The 23,548-nt window shown below is 35.5% G+C and overlaps 1 non-coding gene across 1 annotated transcript; it reads left to right on the top strand.

Annotated features, from left to right (window-relative positions):
• The first annotated feature begins 7,380 nt into the window (after positions 1-7,380).
• LOC121974090 lies at positions 7,381-7,480 on the top strand. Its single transcript, XR_006109952.1, has one exon. It is a non-coding gene; the product is annotated as a small nucleolar RNA SNORD90 (small nucleolar RNA).
• Positions 7,481-23,548: the final 16,068 nt, after the last annotated feature.

Below are 23,548 nucleotides of genomic sequence, written 5' to 3'. Positions count from 1 at the left end.
AGCGAAATCCCCTTCGAATTTCGGCGGGTGGATGCTTGGTCCGGCCATCTCATTGCTTCGTTCGGCGGTTAGTCCTCCTGAAGCATCTTGGCTCTGATACCACTTGTAGGACCATTGCGGCCGACTAAAAGGGGGGTTGGATAGCCCTGTAAAAATGAAACAACCCTTCTCGACTTTTCAAACCAACACTTGAAGAATAATAAAATAAACAGAAAATATCAAAAAGATGAGGCAACAGATTTGACTTGGTTACAACCGGGATGGTTGTTAATCCAAGGAAGATTATCGCACTACTATCTCCTTCAAGTGGAGAAGCCTCTTTTACAGCAGTGTAGGCACAAAAAGAAAGAAGCTAATCTAAACAGTGGAAGCGCACAAGTGTTATTACAATTTCTGAATTGATTGAAAAGCTTCTGGACCAAGGCTATATTTATAGCCTTGGTCGGGGTGCCCCGAAGGGTTCCGGGCGCTCTCGGGGGATAAAACTTTATCCCCCAATGTCCAGATAGTGAAAGACTTGTTCTGGTCAAACTTCAAGGTCCGAGCACCCCGGTACGTTCCGGGCGCCCCGAAGGGGTCCAAGCGCCCCGGTACGTTCCGGGCGCCCCGGACCCAAAAGTCAACTCTAGTTGACTTTTTAGTCCGGGTCCTTTGCTCCGTCTCTAGTCGCCTCGGTCCGGGTCTTCAACTCCGGATCTTCTCACTTGGGTGATCTCGGACATCCGGAAAAGGGCTCACCTGAACCCAACTTCCGGTCTTCTCGAGTGGGCTTCCGCTCCAACTTCTCATCCCTCGGAATCGCCGCGTGTTTCCTTCTCGTCCTCCAGAGTTCTCATCCGCAGTCTTCGTCCCTCAGATGCACCACGTGCCATCATTCTCGCTAGTCGCATCTCTTGCTCCTCGAGCAGTCTTCCGCTCCGGCTTTCGTCCCTCGGAACCACCACGCGCTTCCTTCTCGTCCGCCGGTGTACTCTTCCGCAGCGCCTCGTCCCTCGGACGCACCGCATGTCGTCCTTCTCACTAACTGCATCTTCCACTCGACGACCTGTGCTTCTAAGCTCCTGCACACTTAGACACAAGGTTAGAAATACATAGGACCTAACTTAACTTGTTGATCACACCAAAATAACCTTGGGGTTCCAATAAAAGTTAACTTCAAAATCTGGTTGGCTTTTTACAGGGCCAGAATTGTCTGAAAAATTCTAGTTCAAAATGATAGGGGATCTTGGCAATAAAATTAAGGTCGCGTTTGAAACAAAATATGCAGGCCTTATAGTAGGATTAATCCCCCGAGTATTATTTGCCTACAAGTTTCTTGAGCAAGAATGTAGGGATGCAGCTTTTAAAAGATCCCTTAAAGATCTATCCTTCTACAGCAAAATCCCACTCCCAGGATATTACAAAGGGCAAGGGCAGAAAAAGTTTGGCATCAGGAAAAGAAAAACTTATAAGGGCAAGCCACATGAATCTCATGTGAGAATTGAAAAGAGAAAACACTTGGTTAAAAACAAGAAATGCAAGTGTTATCGTTGTGGGCAGGAAGGACACTTTGCTTGAGAGTGCCCTAATGACCGAAGAAATATTAAGAGGGTTGCTATGTTCGAGCAGCTGGACATTCCTGATGACTGTGAGATACTATCCGTCCACGTGGGAGAAGCGCAAAGCGATGCCATCTTCAGCATATCAGAAGGAGAAGATGACATTGAAGATCTCCATAGGTCTATCCAAACTCTAGCCCTTAATGAGAACATTTTTATGCTTGGGCAGATAGACGGCGGATATCACCCTCAAGTAAAAGTAACGAATGAACAATATTGATGCTCACATGAGTGTCATTTGAATGAACACATCTATCCACCACAACCAGATAGGTGTACCTATTGCAAATGGACTACTATAAAAAGGGCAAGAATCCATTGTCCAAAATGCTTGGTAACGACCTGCAACCTATGCGGACCTAACTATTTCAAAAGGGAAGTACCAGTAGCCCCTGCTTCCCTTGCTCCCTTCTTTCCCAATAAATTGATACATGAGCAACAGTACTATATTGCATGGTGTAACAGAGAGATCAAACGTTTGTTTACCTTCGTGTTGGATGTTCTCTCGTGCAGCTCGATCAACTTTTCCCATAATTCTTTTGTGCTTGAAAACGGGTCGAGTTGGTTTAGCTCTTCTTTTGTCAGCCTGCATTGTAGAGTATGAGTAGCTTTGGCATTAGCCTCGATCTTCTTTCTAGTTGGTGTTTCTCATTTGTGACACGGGACAAGGACTCCATCTTCGATGAGATATGGGAATCTCGTTTGGATGATCATCCACATCTTGAGTTGTGTCTTGATGTGCTACTCCATTCGGCTTTTCCAATAGCTGAAGCCTTCGCCAGTGAAGAGGGGAGGGCGTGCAGTGCTGTACCCCTCTTGGTAGGCTATAAAAAATATTCTTGCATAAACAACAAAAACATAACTCATCCCAAGACTGAGTCTTGGCTTAGTAGTACAAAATTAAGTATTAATCAAATAAACAAACTCGAGTGGTGTTGAACTAGTTTCGAGAAGAAAGCTTAATTGTGATAAAACTGATCGGAATGAGGCAACTGTACCGATTATGATCGACTTCAAAAATTTTTTAAAACTAATACCACGAAAAAAAACTTGCTTGAATGGTAGTTTCACCGATTTGAAGCGACCCTGCTCTGATACCAATTGTAGGATCATTACGCTAGAGGGGGTGAATAAAACTTGTGGCTTTTATGTTTGTATAAAAAATGTTCATGTTAAGACACAGTGGAATAAGAAAGAAAAGAAAGAAAGTAACAAGACAATTGCGAACACCAAGAGTTACTTGGTTCAGAACCTGTGGCGACTCCTACTCCAAGGCCCGCACATGAGAGTGCTTTCATTGGGAAATTCACTATCAGTTCTGAATAAGTACAAATATGGAATTACAATATTAAGACAACTATAAAATGAAAATACCGACAACTACAGATCTGAAGATTCTTGTTCTCGGTCGTCAGAGCAGCGTTTGGGCTTCAAGCAGGCATTTTTTGAGCAGTGCGCAAGAGCAGAAGTCATTCTAAATGTTGTTCTTTAGCTCATGGTCGAATGTTGCTTATATAGGATGTTCTAGGTGCCTGGAACCCCTCCGGGTGCATGGACCATGTATCCCAGCCAATCAACGCACTCCATCTAGGCTTATGGATGATTTTTCGGGTCTGGTGCCTGGACCGAGTCTAGGGCTCGGACCGCTTGGGTGCCTACCACCCGCCATTGGCGAGGCTAGTCCGAGAGTTCGGACCAACTCCGGGTGCCCGGACCAATTTTTTTCAGTCTTCCTTTTTCTGTAAAACAAAGTTAGTCTGGGCAATAAATAATATATATAATATAAATTTGACAGCCTTTGACTGTTCAATTCTAACTTTGAGTTTCATTGAAATTCTAGGTTGAACCGACGCTTACTGTTTTCTCTTTGGAGGAACACGTCCTCACCTACTACTCTCAGGAGAGTTTACCTTTTGCTAAATCGGTCCTCCATGACCGTCTAGACTTTTGCTTAGTGTTTGAAACTTCAGGTCATCATGTCGAATGTTCACTCCATGGCCCGTCCAGACTTCCACCAGGTCCGCGACCACCAGGATTTTCACATAGAGTCCCCGACTCTAGGATTTTACCCAAAGTGCTCGATCTGTCAACACTTCGCCTTGCCTAATCGTATTTAGGATTTTCCACCACCTAGGGTTACCTCTCCCTAGGACTTAGGGTTACCTCCCCCTAGGGTTTTCCACTTGCCTAGAATCCAATAGGACTTTTCTGCAAGCTCATTCAACGTTTTTAGTCAATAAGTAACCTTAATTTTGGACACTTTGCCATAATCAAAACTTAGGTTCGATCATCTAGTGCTCCCTGCACCAACAATGGAGACTTACACTGATGTGTGAATAAGGATAGGCTGCCAATATCTCAACGGGGGCTTAAATCTATTGATACCCAAATCTGACTATCATTCAACCACATCTAAAGATAAATCCAAATCTTATTTCACTTATGGAAGCAATTAGGTTTACATAAACCCTGGAAATCAAAATTAGGGCTTACCCTCTTCGCTCACTCCCTCCCCTACAATGAACCCTTAGCGACTACACCCAATGACAATGGCAGTGAGCATCAGAGGTTAGCAATATGCTCCCAATGTGATTTTGATAGCCATCTACTGTGTATGACACACATTGCAATCCTAATCGAGCTAGGAAACTTACAACAGGGAAAAAAATTTTGAATGCAATGTACCGTGGATGAACGAGATGGGTAGGAGCTGCTGACGATGGAATGGATGATGACCTCATATTAGAATGGAAGCTCTCTGATGGTGGCAACTAGGGCACAAGGTAGATCGACAGTGATCGATTGTAGAGGTAAGCGACGTCGGTGGCGTCGGCCGATAGGGGCTACGCAACAAGGCTAATGACGATCGGGTGGTGCTGTGAGATCGAGAGAGAGAGATAGATCAAAAGAGGGAATCGACGACTCGATACAAGCGGCTAGTGCAGCGGCAACACATGGAGTTGTGGGTGTCGCGGCAAGAAGACGACGACGGTGGCTACGGAGGGTTGTACCGATGATGGTCGGCATAGATGGTGACATCGGCGGTCGACATAGATGGTGACATTGGCGGTCGACAATCAGGTGAGGGTAAATCGTGAGAGGTCTCGGGAGAGAAGGAAGATCGGGCGAAGATGGGAGAAGGGAATGAATAGACTAAACCTAGGTTTAGTTTTATACTTAGCTCAATTAATTCCAACTTTAGGTGTAATGAAAATAATCAACTCCCACTAAAGGGATATTCTAAATAGGTTTTCTTCTAGCCCAATCATTTTATCCTCTTAAACGTATCATACGAACTCCATTTAAATCCTCAGAAAATTTTAAAAATTCTTGAAAAATCCAATAGTGTTATTTCCCCCCATAACACTTATTACTTAATTGTCAAATCTTACACTAGGTCTAGTGCACCAAGTAGAATACACATGATTTAGCTTGGACATGCTTTTGATAAAGTTTTCTTGGCGTACTATCATCTTAATCCACTCCGATACTATGTTGTTAGCGTCAATTAAACATTTTTAACTAACCATTCTAAGTTATCAATTAAAAACTAAGGATGAAATGCATGACATGGTATATAACAAGTAATTTAAATATGCATGATCATGGCAAGACAATCAATTCAAACAAGTCATATTATTATTATTATTATTATTATTATTATTATTATTATTATAGTTAAAATATACTTAATTAAAACATGGTTTGTAAATTTTAAGTTTTTGATTTAGATTTGACATAGACTTGTAACCCAAGTCTAGATTTTGTGAGTTAGTAAAATTATTAATTAATTATTGTAATTTATCAATTTTATCTTTCTAGTATTCTAAAATTTAAGTTTGTATTTTTAAATTTAGAAAAATTATTTTCTTTATTATTTATTTTCAAGGTAGAATTTTGATTTTTATAAGTTGAAAGTTTATTTTCCAAATTCTTAAAAGGTTAAAGGATAAATTTTTGAATTTTTATAGTTTAATTTCTTATTTTTATTTTCCAAGTTTTTAATTAAATTTTGTTTATTATTAATTAATTTTGGAAAATTATCATTTGAATTTAAATTATCTTAAATAAATGAATTTTGATTAACTAGATCTAAGTTTTTATTAAGGTTTCGGTTGATTTGATAAATGTTTGTTAAAATTGAACTAGTTAACTTTTTATTAATTGAGTTATTTTTTTTAAGCAATGTCAATGTAGGATTTTCATGCATTTTTAAAATCATAGTACAATCTAAACAAGAAAAATCTAAAGCATACAATTTTTCATATAATTTATTTAACTTAATTGCTCCCTTGGATCCTTGAGTCATCTTTCCATTCATTGAAATTTGTAATGACCCTTTTTTTTTGCACTTAAAGCATTCAATGTGGTCCTTCCTTTTCCAGACTCCATGCATCAGTTCCTCCTTTGCCTCTAGTTGTATGAATCTATTCTTATAAGTAGGACACTTATTTTTGTAGTGTCCTTTTTTATTACACCTGAAACATGTTATGTGATTTTTAAATTTTAAATTGACAATTTTACCTTTTGAATCCTCTATAGGATTCTCCCCCTTGACTATTGCCATCTTGGATTTAGGTTTAAACTCTTATTCCAACTTAAGTTCAAATCTATCAACCACCTCCTTAGCCATTAGTGCAATTAAGTGGATTTGGTCTTGTTCTTCTGAGTCTGACTCTGAACTCTCTGGATTTAGACTCAAGTTAGAAATCACTTTTGCCTTGATCTTTTAGCGTCAATGGTATCTTGTGAAGCTTGATCAATTGGGTCTACAACTCGAATGCATTCTTGATATTTTCTAGCATACACATAATTTTGTTATGCAAAACACTAATTAAAATATTTGTTACCTTTGTGTTTCCTTCTGAATTTTGAGAAGGTTGTTTCAATGCAATCCAATTATCAAAGCTCTCACTTCCCATGAAAGATTACATTCCCCATCTCCAACAATTGAAGTAGACTTGATCGTATGGTGGAGGGTCATAGATGCTTCGCCCTTCATGATATGACATCAACATTCTTGCAATCAAAGAATTAAAAGAAGAAAAATTTCCAAGACTCACGTCTTGGGATTAGCAGTGTGAGATAAAGAGTAGAAGAATATTACATAAAAAAATTAAAGAAAAATAAAAAGTTTTAAAATTTGATCAAAAAATAGTTAAGTAATTTTAGAGTGACCTGCTTTGATACCAATTGAAGGATTGAAAAGAAGCGACACACTACAAAAAATAAAGGATTTCGGGACAAAATTGGGGACGAATTTTAAAAAAAAATTCGTTGCAAAAATTTTTGCGACAAAATTTGGGACGAAAATTTTTTCGTCCCAAAATGGTTGATGCCAACTTTTGGAACGAATTATGGATTGTTGCAAATTTGGGGACGAATTTGGGGACGAATTTGGCGACGAAAAAAATTTTCGTCCCCAAATTCGTTACAAAAAAGTATAGAAATTTGCAACGAAAACTGTTTTTGTTGCAAACCTAGGAACAAATTTAGGGACGAATTTACATAAATTTTCCGCCAAAATTGTCTTGATTTTTGCAACAAATTTGGGGACAAATTCGGTGACAAATTATATTTTGTTGCCAAGTTTGTCCCTAATATTGCAACGAATTTGGGGACAAATTCGGTGACAAAATTATTTTTGTTGCCATCTTTGTTCCTAATTTTGCAACGAATAATAAATTTGTTGCAAAACTGGCAACGAATTTCACAACAAAAACTTGACAAGTTCCTTACACATAAGATAAATTTTCGTCCCAGAATTCGTCCCAAATTTTGGGACGAAATTTGGGACGAATCCACAATTCGTCCCAGATTCTGGGACGAATCCACAATTCGTCCCAGATTTTGGGACGAATTTTGTGGATTCGTCCCAAAATTCGTCCCAAAATCTGGGACGAAAATAATTTTGTCCCAAATTACGATAGAATTGGGACAAATAATTTTCGTTGCCAAATTCGTCCCTATTTCAAATAATTTTTTCCAGCTTCAATTTCTTTCTACAATACAATCCAAATACATACAAACCAAATTCAAATAACAAATAATATGCATTCAACACATCCTAATTTAACATTCAACACATACAAATTTAACATTCAACACATCGATCAACTCATAATTCAAGAAGTATAAAGTTTGCAACAAAGTTTACAATATCCATCTTGTTCAAGCTACTAGAAAATATGATACAAAGTTCAACAACCCAATGTTTTATAAGTCCATCATCCATCCAACAACACTAAGAATACATATAGTCATCTTCATGTGCCACAAAATCTTTGATCCCCATCAAATCTCCTTTGCCTACATAACAACAAACAAATAAACTAGATCATGTCTAACAAGAAAGATTGTAAATATTATACGATATGGCCATGTAAAAAGAATAATTGGAAACAAAACATAAATGTGAAATTCCTTAAACATTCTAATAAAAGCCCTAATTCTAATAAAAGTCATATTTACCAACGATATGAATCATCCATGTCATAACAACGGTAAATAAAATTATAAGAATTATTTTGAAGCTAAGTACATGTATCGTAATTACGATACAACCTAATATAATTGACACATCATATAGAGAGAAAGAGAGAGAGATATTGTGAAGTATGGTATTAGGGTTTAAATTTTCTCACTTAGTTAACTTTATTTTTCATTTTAATTTGCTGAATTTATAGTTTTGTCTTTGGTTGATATTTAATGTAAACTAAAGGATGTTTAAAATAATTGTTCATTCATTGTGTTAACTAGTTGACAATTTCATATGAATAACTTTAGCACATTTTTAACAACTCTTTACAAAATATTAAGGTAGGAGGATGCATCGTTATCTAGTAAAGAATTTTAGAATAGTGTAATGTAATTCTAGATGAAATATAAAACTTTTATGTATCTATATAGTTTTGAAACTATACATAGATCAAATTCAGAACTTTTATGCATCATTATCATTGAAGACAAAACAAGAAAGAGCAACTTATCAAAAAGAATGAACACAATTAAACAACTATTTAAAGCTAATTTTAACATAATTATTTAAAGTTAACTTTATATAATTAAACAACTATAACATAATTATTTAAAGCTAACTTTATATATAGATCAGTCAATGCATATTAAAGAACTTAGGAATACCGAAAAGAGGTGAACAAATACAGCTGTCTTCAACTACACTGAGATCAGACCAACTTGAGACCTGCACAAACAACATTATCAAATCAGGAAAAAAATAAAGTCAGAGTATTAGAGACTTCATTCATATTGCCTAATTATGCTTTAATTTTGTTACTGGTACACAACTAAGAATCATATAGATTAGTCTACGTCAAAGATAAGTCATCTCATACATTGACAGTGGAACAGTGCAAGAAGACAACAGACTTAACCTACAAATGGCAGAGTTGAAAAGTTAAAAAACCATTGATTAATGTGTAAAGCAGTAAACATAAGAAAAAAAAATCATCATACATTATTAAAATTATCAAAAATCATCACCGCCATCATCGTTATCATCGTAGGCATCATCATCGTCATCATTGGGAGGATTCTAACTTTGAGCGGAGCTCAACTGAAGGTGTTGCATGATTAATTCTTGTTGTCGGCGCATTTCTCTAATATCTTTCTCCAAATTAGCCCGTTCTAGGTCTCTTTGCACCCTTTCTTGGTCTCTTTGCGAAATTATTTCCTTCAGATGGCTAACCTCATCAGTCAAGGTATTTACTTGGGTCGTAAGTGCTGATGTGGAGGAAGAAGTTCCAACTAATCTTTGGGTTCTACTCAAGGAACCCATCCCCAATATCCTTCCCCCTTTTGGTCCTCCACTGGCCTCTAACTATAAACTCAAATTATTGCCAACAGACTCCTCAGACCCCTGACTATCGATACCAGCTTGTGAGCATGTTTGAGCTAGCTCGAGTTGATCATATTTTTCCTGTTTTGTAAAACACATACGATATTGATTAAATATAATAGAAACACATATAATATTAAGACAATAATGGTAGGTAACTAATTAAATTTAAACCATATATTAAGGTAAAATAAAAATTAATTCCAACCTTGACTGCTTTTGCTCTCGCCCCACTCCATGTGTTATCTTTTTTTTTTAAAAGTGCGAGTGAAAGCATTAATGAAAGAAGGCTCCTTCCCTGTCTCCTTGGTCTAAAAAAACATTATTTCAAATAACGAAATAATTTGATATATATTAAAAATTTGTGAAAGAGTGAAACTATTACCATTCTCCGTCTATGCTCATCTATGTTAATGGAGCCTCCCGCATATATAGCACTTGAGTCACCAGAATTGTGAGATTGATTCATTCTATTCAGGTCACTCCTTTGTTTACTTTCCTCCGTTGCCCAAAATAGAGTGATCCTCTCCCAATTTTCTTCAGTGATGAAGTTTGGTTTTCCCCCGACTCTTTGCGTGACTTAATACATGTCTAATGTGATCGCCACATTTCTTTTTAAATATTCTTCGTATCTCCATTTCGTCATTCGGGTCCCAATTATTTAAGCGCTGAAATAGAAATTTATTTTATTATATAATCACTGTAAAATTGAAGTAAAGTTAAGAAAATTTACTTTGAACTCGCTCCACCAAAGTTGTTTTGTGGCTGGTGGAGTGCTTGAATATGTCAAAGAATCCCCTCCCCAATGGTTGTTCACGATCCTATTTATTTCTCGAACAACTTGTACCGGATTTTCAAAGCTGCATTAAATTACAAAATAATGATATTATATAATTAAGATAGATCTAACAAATAAAATATTTTATAGTACTTACGAATCACCGATGGGGACTAAAGGGGCTCTATCATTCCTAAACTCAGCAAATGAATTTCTTGCTGAGTCAGGAGGATCTGAGTGGACAGGTAACTGCTCTGGGTAAGGTACTTGTGGCGGCGAATATGAAACCGGTGCAGAAGGTACATGAGAAGGGCCGGCTGATGAAGGGGTGGCATAGGTACACTGGCAGGGGAATATGATGCCGGTGGAGAAGACACATGGGATGGGCCTGCTTGAGTAGGGGGTGGATTAGGTTCATTGGCGGTGATGGATGTGTCTGGTCCTGTGGTCGCAGTCTACGCCCACCACGTCGAAATATGCTGGAAATTTCAACAATTTAATAAAGTTAATTACAGATCTAATACATAACAAAGGATAATTAAAAACTTACCATTTTTATGTAAAGATTATGGAAAAGGATGGAGGGGAAATTTATGAAATGTGACCTCTGATGACCTGTAGGAATAAATATAATGTGTTAACAGATAAAGTAAATCAAATTATAAAAGAGACAGTATATACAATAAAATATGGGAAATTTCTTTAAATAAGCTAACAAAACTTACCCATCATCAAAAATCAAAGTCATCATTGTCATTATCATCCTCATCCTCCTCTTCCTCTTCCTCCTCCTCTTCCTCTTCCTCTTCCTCCTCCTCCTCCTCCTCCTCCTCCTCCTCATCATCATCATCTCATCATCATCAATTTCACTTCTATCTACGTTGATTACTACACCGTTGGGATCTCGTAAAGTTGGAATAATATATTCCTCAGTCTGAAAGGTGTTTGAAACTTCCTCTTGTTGATATGCAATGTTTTCCCAACGTGCCTCAATTTTTTTTCATGCTTTAGTTTTACAAACAGCCCACCAATCAATCTTATCGCGTTTCAAACTCGGATATGAAGAATAGAATACTTGAATTGCTTGTTGTGCCAACACAAATGGTTCATATCTCTTATAAAATCTCTTATGATTTATTTCAACTAAATTATAATGTGGATGCACTTTCATCCCTCTAACAGGGTCAAACCAGCGACACATAAATAATATAACTTGCATTTGTGGTCCTGGGTATTCTACTTCTATAATTTCATCCAACAAACCATAAAAATCATTACTTGGACCTCCTTCATTGGATGACGATACGCACACCCCACTATTCATGGTATTCTTGCCCATTCCATAGTCTTGAGTATGAAAATTATATCCATTTATGAAATATGCTGGCCAAGTGCGTACGCATGAATTTGGACCCCATGACAGATGGATTAGCCATTCTTGTTCAAGGTGAGATTGATTAGCTTGAACCTAAGGTCAAAACACAAATTGTTAAAAGTATGCATATGTATCACACAAATATAGATTTTTTACTTACATATGATTTGAACCATGCAGCAAATTCTTCTTCACAAAATCGATCGAACTCTTGTGCCGATAATTCAGAATATAAGTTGGTAAATATCCTACTCAAAAAAACATATTGTTACACAAATAATTGAAAAAATAAAGAAATAAAAATAAAAATATATACTTACTCGTAATATGATGATACTTCTGGACAATTTAGTAAAATATATGTTTGGGCTGCTCGCCATTCTTTACCAGTTAAGTATCTTTGTTTACATGGTCCACTTGGTCGACTAAGGTAGTTAAAAATTGAAAATGAGGTAACATTTGGATCAATAGGACCCTCATCATTTCTGCCCGCTCTTCGCCTTTTGCATTGAACATGAGGTTCAAAATAATATGATGCAAAAGTGGTGACTTCCTCCACAATGTATGCATTAACAATAAAGGCTTCAACTCGTGCTTTACTTTTCACCTTTTTCTTCAAATGATATAAGAATCTGTTGAAGATATATAAAATTATATTAAATATATATATATATATATAAATAATCCAGGAGTAGAAATATTTTTTTTCATTCAAACATTCGAATTATACAAATAAGACACTCTACCTTTCAAATGGATACATCCACCGAAAATGAACGGGTCCAACTTTGGCCTCATATGGCAAGTGAACCAAAAGATGCTCCATGGAGTTAAAAAAAAGAGGGTGGAAATATTCTTTCCAAATTGCACAAAATGATTGGAATATCTCTCTCTAACTTCTCCATGTGTGAACGTTTCAAAACTGTTGAGCAAATATCATGTAGGAAAATACTTAACTCCGTAATCGCTCCCCATACAAATTGTGGTAAGAGTTCCTTAAAAGCAATAGTAATCAATCATTGCATTATGATATGACAATCATGACTTTTCATACCAATTAACTTCCATTCTTTCATATCAACACATCTTCCAAGATTAGAGACATACCCATCTGGAAATTTCAAAGATTTCAACCATTCACATAGGACACGTCTTTGATCCTTATTTAATGTATAAATTGCCTTTGGCTTTGGTCCTCTACTATTTTCATCGACATCAAGAGTGGGTCTTTTACATATGAGTCGCATATCTTTTCTTGCATTGAGATTGTCTTTTGTTTTTCCGGTGATATCCATCATATTTATCAGATTATCAAAAACATTCTTCTCAATATGCATTACATCGAGATTATGATGTATCAAATGACTAAACCAATACGGTAAATCCCAAAATATACTTCGTTTAGTCCATTTATGTGTACTCCCATATTCATAATTTGTACCATATGGTTGTTCAATAACAGAGGGAAAGTGATGCACTCTGTACCAAATATCTTGACAAGTCAATCTCAATGGCGGAAGTGTTCTTTCGATCCTATTTTTAGTGAATTCATCTTTATTCTTTCTGAACTTATGATTTGTTGGTAATAATTGCCTATGACAATCAAAATAACTTGGTTTCTTTCCGTGTTTCAATCTGAATGACTTTGATCTCTCCATACATATTGGGCATCCCAAGATCCCAGCAGTACTCCAACCTGATAGCATACCATAAGCTGGAAAGTCATTTATGGTCCAAAGAAGAGCAGCCTTCAGTATAAACATCTGGTTAGAATGAACATCGTATGTAGGAACACCTTCATCCCATAGTTGTTTAAGTTCTGCTATCAGAGGTTGCATATAAATATCTATTAACTTTTTGGATTTTGCGGACCTGGTACAACCAATGTTAAAAACATATAAGGTGTTTTCATGCACATCCCAGGCGGAAGATTATACGGCGTTAAAATAACTGGCCAACAAGAATAATTTCTTCCTGATTTACCAAACGGAGCAAATCCATCAGCACAGAGACATAATCTAATATTTCTAGTCTCCTTTGCAAAATTTGGATATGTTCTATCAAAATTTTTCCAAGCATCTGCATCTGATGGATAACACATTAAACCCTCTTCTGTTTGATGAGTTGCATGCCAAGTCATGTGTTCCGCAGTTGCCTTTGATGCATACAATCTTTGTAATCTAGGAGTTAAAGGTAAATAAAACAACTGGCTGTGCGCTTTACGTCGTTGTTGACTCCTGGTTGTCTTATACCTATCTTGATTACAGAATTTACAAACCTCTACTTCTGCATCATCTCCCCAATATAACATACAACCATATCTGCAAACATCAATTCTTTCAACTGGAAGACCTAAATTTTTCACCAGTTTTTTCATACTGTAAAAATCAAGAGGCAAACTGTGATCACGTGGCAATGTATCGTTAAACGCTTGAACAACATCATTAAAACAATCTTGCGACATATTATGATCTGCCTTTATATTTAATAATCTGGATGTGAGAGATAATTTAGTCTGACTGTCACAACCGGAATATAATGGTTCATTTGCAGCACTCAATACTTCTTGAAATTTGTAATATAATTCATCCAGACATGGTACATCAGGCTCCTCCAACGGCAATGTATTAGTGGCAAAACATTTGTTCACTTGTTGGAGGAAAACTAGAACTTGCACCAAGCGTCTCGGGAATATAATTCTGACAACTTGCATCAATTACCATCCTCTGATATGGATTGAATTGTTCATAATAACTCTGATCCCCACTAGCAGAGGCTTGAAAATTCCGTCCATAATCCTCATCAGATATGAACGGTTCGCCATGACTTGTCCAATTATAATAATTCGGAGTAAAACCAAATCTACAAAATGTTCTTCAACTATATCTGTGGGTAAAAATTTCCCATTGTGACATTTTCTACACGCGCACCTTATCTTCTTGCCATCCATATACATAACTTGAGTAGATGCAAAATTTAAAAATTGCCTCAGTCCAGTGATAAACTCAGGAGTTAACCCCTGACGATTAGGCAAATTTTTGTTATACATCCAACTTCGCTCATTCTGCATTTTACCTGAATTCAACTATTTAGTTAAACATTATTAAAAGTTACTATAGATAAATCTTATCATTGAGGACAAAACAAAAAACAACAGCTAATCAAAAAGACGGAACGCAATTAATCAACTATAATAAAATTATTTAAAGCTAACTTTATATATAAAGTAAATGCATAATAATGAACTTAAGAATACCGAAAAGAAGTCAACAAATATGTCTTCAACTACACTGAGATCACGCCAAAATGAGACCTGCACAAAAGAACATTATCAATTCAGACAGTAATATTTGAATATTAACTTAAACAACTGATAAAATGGTGCACGGCGGCAGCCATAAACAGTCCAGCCAACTGCCAAAATGGTGCACAGCGGTAGCCATACGCCGTCCAGCCATCGCCTGGCAGCGGGCAGCCACACGCCGGCCAGGCAGCGGACTGCCGGAGGCCAGGCAGAGGCTGCCGGAGGCAAGGCAGGCCCTGCCGGAGGCCATGCAGGGCCTGCCGGAGGCCAGGCAGCGGCTGCCGCCGCCAGCCATGCACAAGGCCAGGCAGCGCCGGCCAGGCAGCGCCTGGACGCGGCCAGCCCGCGCCGGCAAGGAGTCTAACGACGCCGAGAGAGAGAGAGAGATCTGAGAGCGTTTTGCTTACCAAATGAAAACCTTCCACCGCCAATCGTCGTAGATCACGCCGTCGTCGGTCGGAGATGTGGCCGAAACCTGGAAATCGCAGATGGGAAGAAGGGGGAACGGGGGAGAGAGAGGAAAGAAAAGAGAGAAGGGAAAAAGAATCGGGTTGGGAATTAGATCTAGGGTTTTTAGGAACAAATATTTTTTGTTCCCAATTTCGTCCCTAAAATTGGGACGAATTTCTGGATTCGTCCCAAATTTTGGGACGAATCCAAGATTCGTCCCAAAACTTAAATTAATTTAAAATAAATTAAATCAAAGACCGAAAGCTTATATCTTGACCTAGAGACATCGGAATTTGATGAAACAAGTTTCTATGCATTCGTATCATTTCCCTGAACGTAAATATATCACAAAACATATTTTTTTAAATAATATTTTAAGTGATTCAAATTTTTAATACCAAATTAGGTCAAATTGGAATTAAAAAATTCCAAAAATAAAAATATTTGTTAAAAAATATTTTTATGGATATATTTACGATCAGGACAATTATACGAACGCATAGAAATTTATTTCATCAAATTCCGATGTCTCTAGGTCCGTATATAAGGCGTCCCATTTTGTTTTTTTTTAAAGATATTTAAATTTTTGGGACGAATCTCTGGATTCGTCCCAAATTTTGGGACGAATCCAGAGAGTTAAAATAATTTAAAAAAAATTAAATCAAAGACCGAAAGCTTATATCTTGACCTAGAGACATCGGAATTTGATGAAACAAGTTTCTATGCGTTCATATCGTTGCCCTGATCATAAATATGTCACAAAACATATTTTTTAAATAATATTTTAAGTGATTCAAATTTTTAATACCAAATTAGGTCAAATTGGGATTAAAAAATTCCAAAAATAAAAATATTTCGTAAAAAATATTTTTATGGATATATTTACGATCAGGATAATGATACTAACGCATAGAAATTTGTTTCATCAAATTCTGATGTCTCTAGGTAGATATTTTTTAATACATATATAGGTTGCTATTAACTAAAAAGGTGTTGTGTAGTGAACGGTTGTAAATTAGTGTCTGAAAACTTATATCTTGACCTATAGACATCGAAATTTGATGAAACAAGTTTCTATGCGTTCGTATCGTTGCCCTGATCGTAAATATGTCACCAAACATATTTTTTAAATAATATTTTAAGTGATTCAAATTTTTAAGACCAAATTAGGTCAAATTGGAATTAAAATATTCCAAAAATAAAAATATTTGGTAAAAATTATTTTTATGGATATATTTACGATCAGGACAATGATACAAATAGATAGAAATTTATTTCATCAAATTCTGATGTCTCTAGGTCCGTATATAAGGCGTCCCATTTTGTTTTTTTTAAAGATATTTAAATTTTTGGGACGAATCTCTGGATTCGTCCCAAATTTTGGGACGAATCCAGAGATTCGTCCCAAACTTTGGGACGAATTCCTGGAATCATCGCAAATTTTGGGACGAATCCAGGATTCGTCCCAAAACTTAAAATAATTTAAAAAAAATTAAATCAAAGACCGAAAGCTTATATCTTGACCTAGAGACATCGGAATTTGATGAAACAAGTTTCTATGCGTTCATATCGTTGCCTTGATCGTAAATATGTCACCAAACATATTTTTTAAATAATATTTTAAGTGATTCAAATTTTTAATACCAAATTAGGTCAAATTGGAATTAAAAAATTCCAAAAATAAAAATATTTGGTAAAAAATATTTTTATGGATATATTTACGATCAGGACAATGATACAAACGCATAGAAATTTGTTTCATCAAATTCTGATGTCTCTAGATAGATATTTTTTAATACATATATAGGTTGCTATTAACTAAAAAGGTGTTGTGTAGTGAACGGTTGTAAATTAGTGTCTAAAAGCTTATATCTTGACCAATAGACATCGGAATTTGATGAAACAAGTTTCTATGTGTTCGTATCATTGCCCTGATCGTAAATATGTCACCAAACATATTTTTTAAATAAAATTTTAAGTGATTCAAATTTTTAATACCAAATTAGGTCAAATTGGAATTAAAAAATTCCAAAAATAAAAATATTTGGTAAAAATTATTTTTATGGATATATTTACGATCAGGACAATGATACGAACGCATAGAAATTTATTTCATCAAATTCTGATGTCTCTAGGTCCGTATATAAGGCGTCCCATTTTGTTTTTTTTTAAAGATATTTAAATTTTTGGGACGAATTTCTAGATTCGTCCCAAATTTTGGGACGAATCCAGAGATTCATCCCAAACTTTGGGACGAATTCCTGGATTCGTCCCAAATTTTGGGACAAATCCAGGATTCGTCCCAAAACTTAAATTAATTTAAAATAAATTAAATCAAAGACCGAAAGCTTATATCTTGACCTAAAGACATCGAAATTTGATGAAACAAGTTTCTATGCGTTCGTATCATTGCCCTGATCGTAAATATGTCACCAAACATATTTTTTAAATAATATTTTAAGTGATTCAAATTTTTAATACCAAATTAGGTTAAATTAGAATTAAAAAAATTCCAAAAATAAAAATATTTGGTAACAAATATTTTTATGGATATATTTATGATCAGGACAATGATACGAATGCATAGAAATTTATTTCATCAAATTCTGATGTCTCTAGGTAGATATTTTTTAATACATATATAGGTTGCTATTAACTAAAAAGGTGTTGTGCAGTGAACGGTTGTAAATTAGTGTCTGAAAGCTTATATCTTGACCTATAGATATCGGAATTTGATGAAACAAGTTTCTATACGTTCATATCGTTGCCCTGATCGTAAATATGTCACCAAACATATTTTTTAAATAATATTTTAAGTGATTCAAATTTTTAATACCAAATTAGGTCAAATTGGAATTAAAAAATTCCAAAAATAAAAAAATTTGGTAAAAATTATTTTTATGGATATATTTATGATCAGGACAATTATACGAACGCATAGAAATTTATTTCATCAAATTCCAATGTCTCTAGGTCCGTATATAAGACGTCCCATTTTGTTTTTTTTTAAAGATATTTAAATTTTTAATTTGGGACGAATCCAGAGATTCGTCCCAAACTTTGGGACGAATTACTGGATTCGTCCCAAATTTCGGGACGAATCCAGGATTTGTCCCAAAACTTAAAATAATTTAAAAAAAATTAAATCAAAGACCGAAAGCTTATATCTTGTCCTAGAGACATCGGAATTTGATGAAACAAGTTTCTATGCGTTCGTATCGTTGCCCTGATCGTAAATATGTCACAAAACATATTTTTTAAATAATATTTTAAGTGATTCAAATTTTTAATACCAAATTAGGTCAAATTGGAATTAAAAAATTCCAAAAATAAAAATATTTGGTAAAAAAATATTTTTATGGATATATTTACGATCAGGATAATGATACGAACGTATAGAAATTTGTTTCATCAAATTCTGATGTCTCTAGGTAGATATTTTTTAATACATATATAGGTTGCTATTAACTAAAAAGGTGTTGTGTAGTGAACGGTTGTAAATTAGTGTCTGAAAGCCTATATCTTGACCTATAGACATCGGAATTTGATGAAACAAGTTTCTATGCATTCGTATCGTTGCCCTGATCATAAATATGTCACCAAACATATTTTTTAAATAATATTTTAAGTGATTCAAATTTTTAATACCAAATTAGGTCAAATTGGAATTAAAAAATTCCAAAAAATAAAAATATTTTTTAAAAATTATTTTTATGGATATATTTACGATCAGGACAATGATATGAACGCATAGAAATTTATTTCATCAAATTTTGATGTCTCTAGGTCCGTATATAAGGTGTCCAATTTTGTTTTATTTTAAAAGATATTTAAATTTTTGGGACGAATTCCTGGATTCGTCGCAAATTTTGGGACGAATCCAGGATTCGTCTGTAACAACCCAATTTTCCCTATTTTGAGTTCTAAAAGTCCTTATAAAAATCTAGAAATGTTTTATAAAAATTCTAGAGATTTTTAGAAATTTTTAGAGTATTTTTATGCAATTTTTGGAGTTCGTTTGGTATTTTTACCCAGAGGAAGAAGTTTTAAAAATAAAATGTTGAAGCCGGGTTTTGAACCCAAGACCCCGGACCCGAATCCGGACTTAGCCAACCAACTGGTCTGGAAACGTTTTTGTTAATAATAAATGAGATGAAATGTATATGATGTAGAACATGGTAATGGAGAATAATAAGAAGGAAAATAAGTTTGTAGAAGCTGGGGTTCGAACCCAGCTCCTCGGCCCAAGCAGAACTCGGCCCGACCAACCGAGCTGTGCTCGATTTGTTAACCAGATATGAGAACAAATTGATTTAAGGTATAGTTCGATTTAAAACCTAGGTTATAAAGGGTTAATTTCTTATTCCCGAAACAAAACTTCTCCTCACCCTTCCCTCGCGACGGCGCGCGGCGATTTCTGCTCTCGGGCGAAAACGATGCTGGACCTAGGGTTTCTCTCCGGCGACCGACGAAGATTTCTTCCGGTCGGCCTTCACCTGTGCGTGGTCACCGCGACGAAGAGAGCTCGGGAACTCAAGGGAGCCGCCGAGATCTTCAAGCTTCACCCGAAACCCTAGATTTCTCCTCTCCGGTTGTAAGTCCAAGAACAGCGAGGTGAGTTGCTTCTCACCTGCAGTAGGAGTAGTTCCGCGAGCTTTGATTCTTCTTTGTTTGCTTCCGGGATTTTCTGCCTTGTCGCTGTGAATTGAGGTTTCGGATTTAGTTTTCTTCAAGCTTTGATGTTAGCAATTCAGCGTTTGATTTGGGTTTCCTGTTTGTTACCCTAATTGGTATGTTCGGTTTACACATGAGCCCTACAAGTTTCAGAATTTAGCTAGGGGTTTTGGTTTTATGCTATTGCCGTGAGTTTTCCTTTGGGTCTCGATACAGATATGGAAAAGAGTTTCAAAATGTTTCTTGATATTGTTTTACACCTCCCTGACCTAATAAGATATGCTGTGACTGTCAAAGAAGGGAGACGAATTGCATAGTGTTGGCATATGGTCTGAGTTTTCCCTGCCGTGGCACTGGGTATACAGAATAGCTAGGTTTTTTGGTTCCTTGCCACAATACTGAACAGAAGTGTGTTAGTCTTATTGGTATATGCAGTAGGCGATGCACATGAGATAGCTTGGGATAAATTTTGAGCTTGTAGTTGTTTTCTTCCTCACGGTTAGCATTCGGTTAGAACCTTAAATAGAGTAATTAGTTAGTAGAGTAATTAGACCTGCAGTTTTGTTTTTGTTGCTCTATAAAAGTACAAGCTTGAACCAGTTTTACATAGGTTTGTTTAAGATTCCAGCAAGCTTCACAAAGGCTTAAATGCCAACAAGTTTCAAATTAGTTTGTGCCACAAAAGGGGACATGAACAGCCTTGGAGTTTACTGTTTTGGTTTTAGTTATGTTTAGTATTCCAGTTTTAGTTTTGTTTGGCATTGCAGTTTTCCAATTGTATTGCAGTTTTAGATTTAAAGCATTCAGTTTAGTTTGTCATAGATTTATTAAGCATTTTAGCGCAGATTTGTGATAGGCTTAATATGCAGATTTTTGTTAAGCTTTGCATGCAGATTTATGTTAAGCTTTGTATACAGATTTTCAGTACGTAGGGTGTGTTCTAGTGCACACCAAGTGCTTGATAAAATGCTTAGCTCAATATAATGCTACAGTAGGCATTTTAATAGCTCAGTTAATGCAGTAGAAGCATTTAAAATAACTTATTTAGTCTTGCTTCAGCTTATATGGGACTACGGTCCAATGGGTGGGCTCCCACAGTCGCCTCTAGGTTCAGATAACCTAGTTCTAGGTTCAGATAACCTAGTTAAAGCAAGGTAAGAAAATTAGCTATGAAATCAGTATTTTATTTTCAGCAGTGGCACTGTACTGGATTAGATATCCATTGGGTTGGGCTCCCACAGTCGTCCCTAGGTTTAGATAACCTAGTAAACCCTACTAGACTCGGAACTTGCAATCCCGGGTTTAGTTAGGGATGCGCGCACAGCAAGTACAGTTGCCGGGCCCATCAGCAGCATGATTATTATTTTGATCTATTATGTAAATAGTTTTCAAAACTTCACAAATTAGTTATGTGAATACAAGTTAGATTCAGTTTAGCATTAATTAGATCAGCTAATGTATCAGTTCAGTTTCCTATTGATACACAGGATAGTTCTATGAGTAGCTATACATGTTAGCTTTTCAGTTAGTTCCTTTGCTATTTATGAGCATGATTAGCTATACATGTTTAGTATTTCAGTTAGTATGATTCCTTTATTGGTTTATGAGCATGATTAGCTTTACATGTTAGCTTTTCAGTTAGTTCCTTTGCTATTTATGAGCATGAGTAGCTTTACATGTTAGCATTCAGTTCTAGCATGTTTTTATTTATATACATGCATATCGAGATTTTGTGAGTAGGATAGCGCTCACTAAGCTTTTAGCTTATAGATACTATTTTCCTCCTACTGCAAATAAAGGAAAAGGAAAAATATAAGAAGGAAGGCGACAAGGAGATGCTGTGACAGTGTGTGTGATGCCAGGACTATGGAGAGATCCAGAGTTCGCTAGTGAATTTTCAGGACCTACCTGTTTAGAGTTTTAGTTTAAGTTATTATGAAGTTGAGATTGTAATTGAGTTTATTTCCGCATTGTAGTTTGATACCTCCTATTGTTGGAGTGATATGGTTGTTTGTCATTGCTAGAGTAGTTTCATATTTTTATTGTGCTATTATACTGCGTGGTTGTGAAATTATATGTTCCAGCCGCCTGTGGCTGAGTATACATGTTATGTATCCCAGTTTGGGGTCACCAGTACAGGGGAGACTCTGCCGAAATTTTTCGGTAGAGTTTCTATGTAATTTTTAATCATACCGGTTAAGTAGAGTTAGTAGTCAAGTAGCGTCCACCTTTAGAGAATAGTAGTAGTGTAGAAAGGTGGGTCGTTACATCGTCCCAAAACTTAAAATAATTTAAAAAAAATTAAATCAAAGACCGAAAGCTTATATCTTGACCTAGAGACATCCGAATTTGATGAAACAAGTTTTTATGCGTTCGTATCATTGCCTTGATCGTAAATATGTCACAAAACATATTTTTTAAATAATATTTTAAGTGATTCAAATTTTTAATACCAAATTAGGTCAAATTGGAATTAAAAAATTCCAAAAATAAAAATATTTGGTAAAAAATATTTTTATGGATATATTTTTGATCAGGACAATGATACGAACGCATAGAAATTTGTTTCATCAAATTCTGATGTCTCTAGGTAGATATTTTTTAATACATATATAGGTTGCTATTAGCTAAAAAGGGGTTGTGTAGTGAACGGTTGTAAATTAGTGTTTGAAAGCTTATATCTTGACCTATAGACATCAGAATTTGATGAAATAAGTTTCTATGCATTCGTATCATTGCCTTGATCGTAAATATGTCACTAAACATATTTTTTAAATAATATTTTAAGTGATTCAAATTTTTAATATCAAATTAGGTCAAATTGGAATTAAAAAATTCAAAAAATAAAAATATTTGGTAAAAAATATTTTTATGGACATATTTACGATAAGGACAATGATATGAACGCATAGAAATTTATTGCATCAAATTCCGATGTCTCTAGGTCCGTATATAAGGCGTCCCATTTTGTTTTTTTTTAAAGATATTTAAATTTTTGGGACGAATCTCTGGATTCGTCCCAAATTTTGGGACGAATCCAGAGATTCGTCCCAAACTTTGGGACGAATTCCTGGATTCGTCCCAAATTTTGGGACGAATCCAGGATTCTTCCCAAAACTTAAATTAATTTAAAATAAATTAAATCAAAGACCGAAAGCTTATATCTTGACCTAAAGACATCGGAATTTGATGAAACAAGTTTCTATGCATTCGTATCGTTGCCCTGATCCTAAATATGTCACCATACATATTTTTTAAATAATATTTTAAGTGATTCAAATTTTTAATACCAAATTAGGTCAAATTGGAATTAAAAAATTCCCAAAATAAAAATATTTGGTAAAAAATATTTTTATGGATATATTTACGATCAGGACAACGATACGAACGCATAGAAATTTATTTCATTAAATTCCAATATCTCTAGGTCTGTATATAAGGCGTCCCATTTTGTTTTTTTTTTAAAGATATTTAAATTTTTGGGACGAATCCAGAGATTCGTCCCAAAACT

This window comes from Zingiber officinale, chromosome 4A, assembly GCF_018446385.1.
Source record: "Zingiber officinale cultivar Zhangliang chromosome 4A, Zo_v1.1, whole genome shotgun sequence".
NCBI classification, from domain to species: domain Eukaryota; kingdom Viridiplantae; phylum Streptophyta; class Magnoliopsida; order Zingiberales; family Zingiberaceae; genus Zingiber; species Zingiber officinale.
Note: the sequence above shows the minus strand (reverse complement) of the source record. Positions and strands in the feature narration are given on the sequence as shown.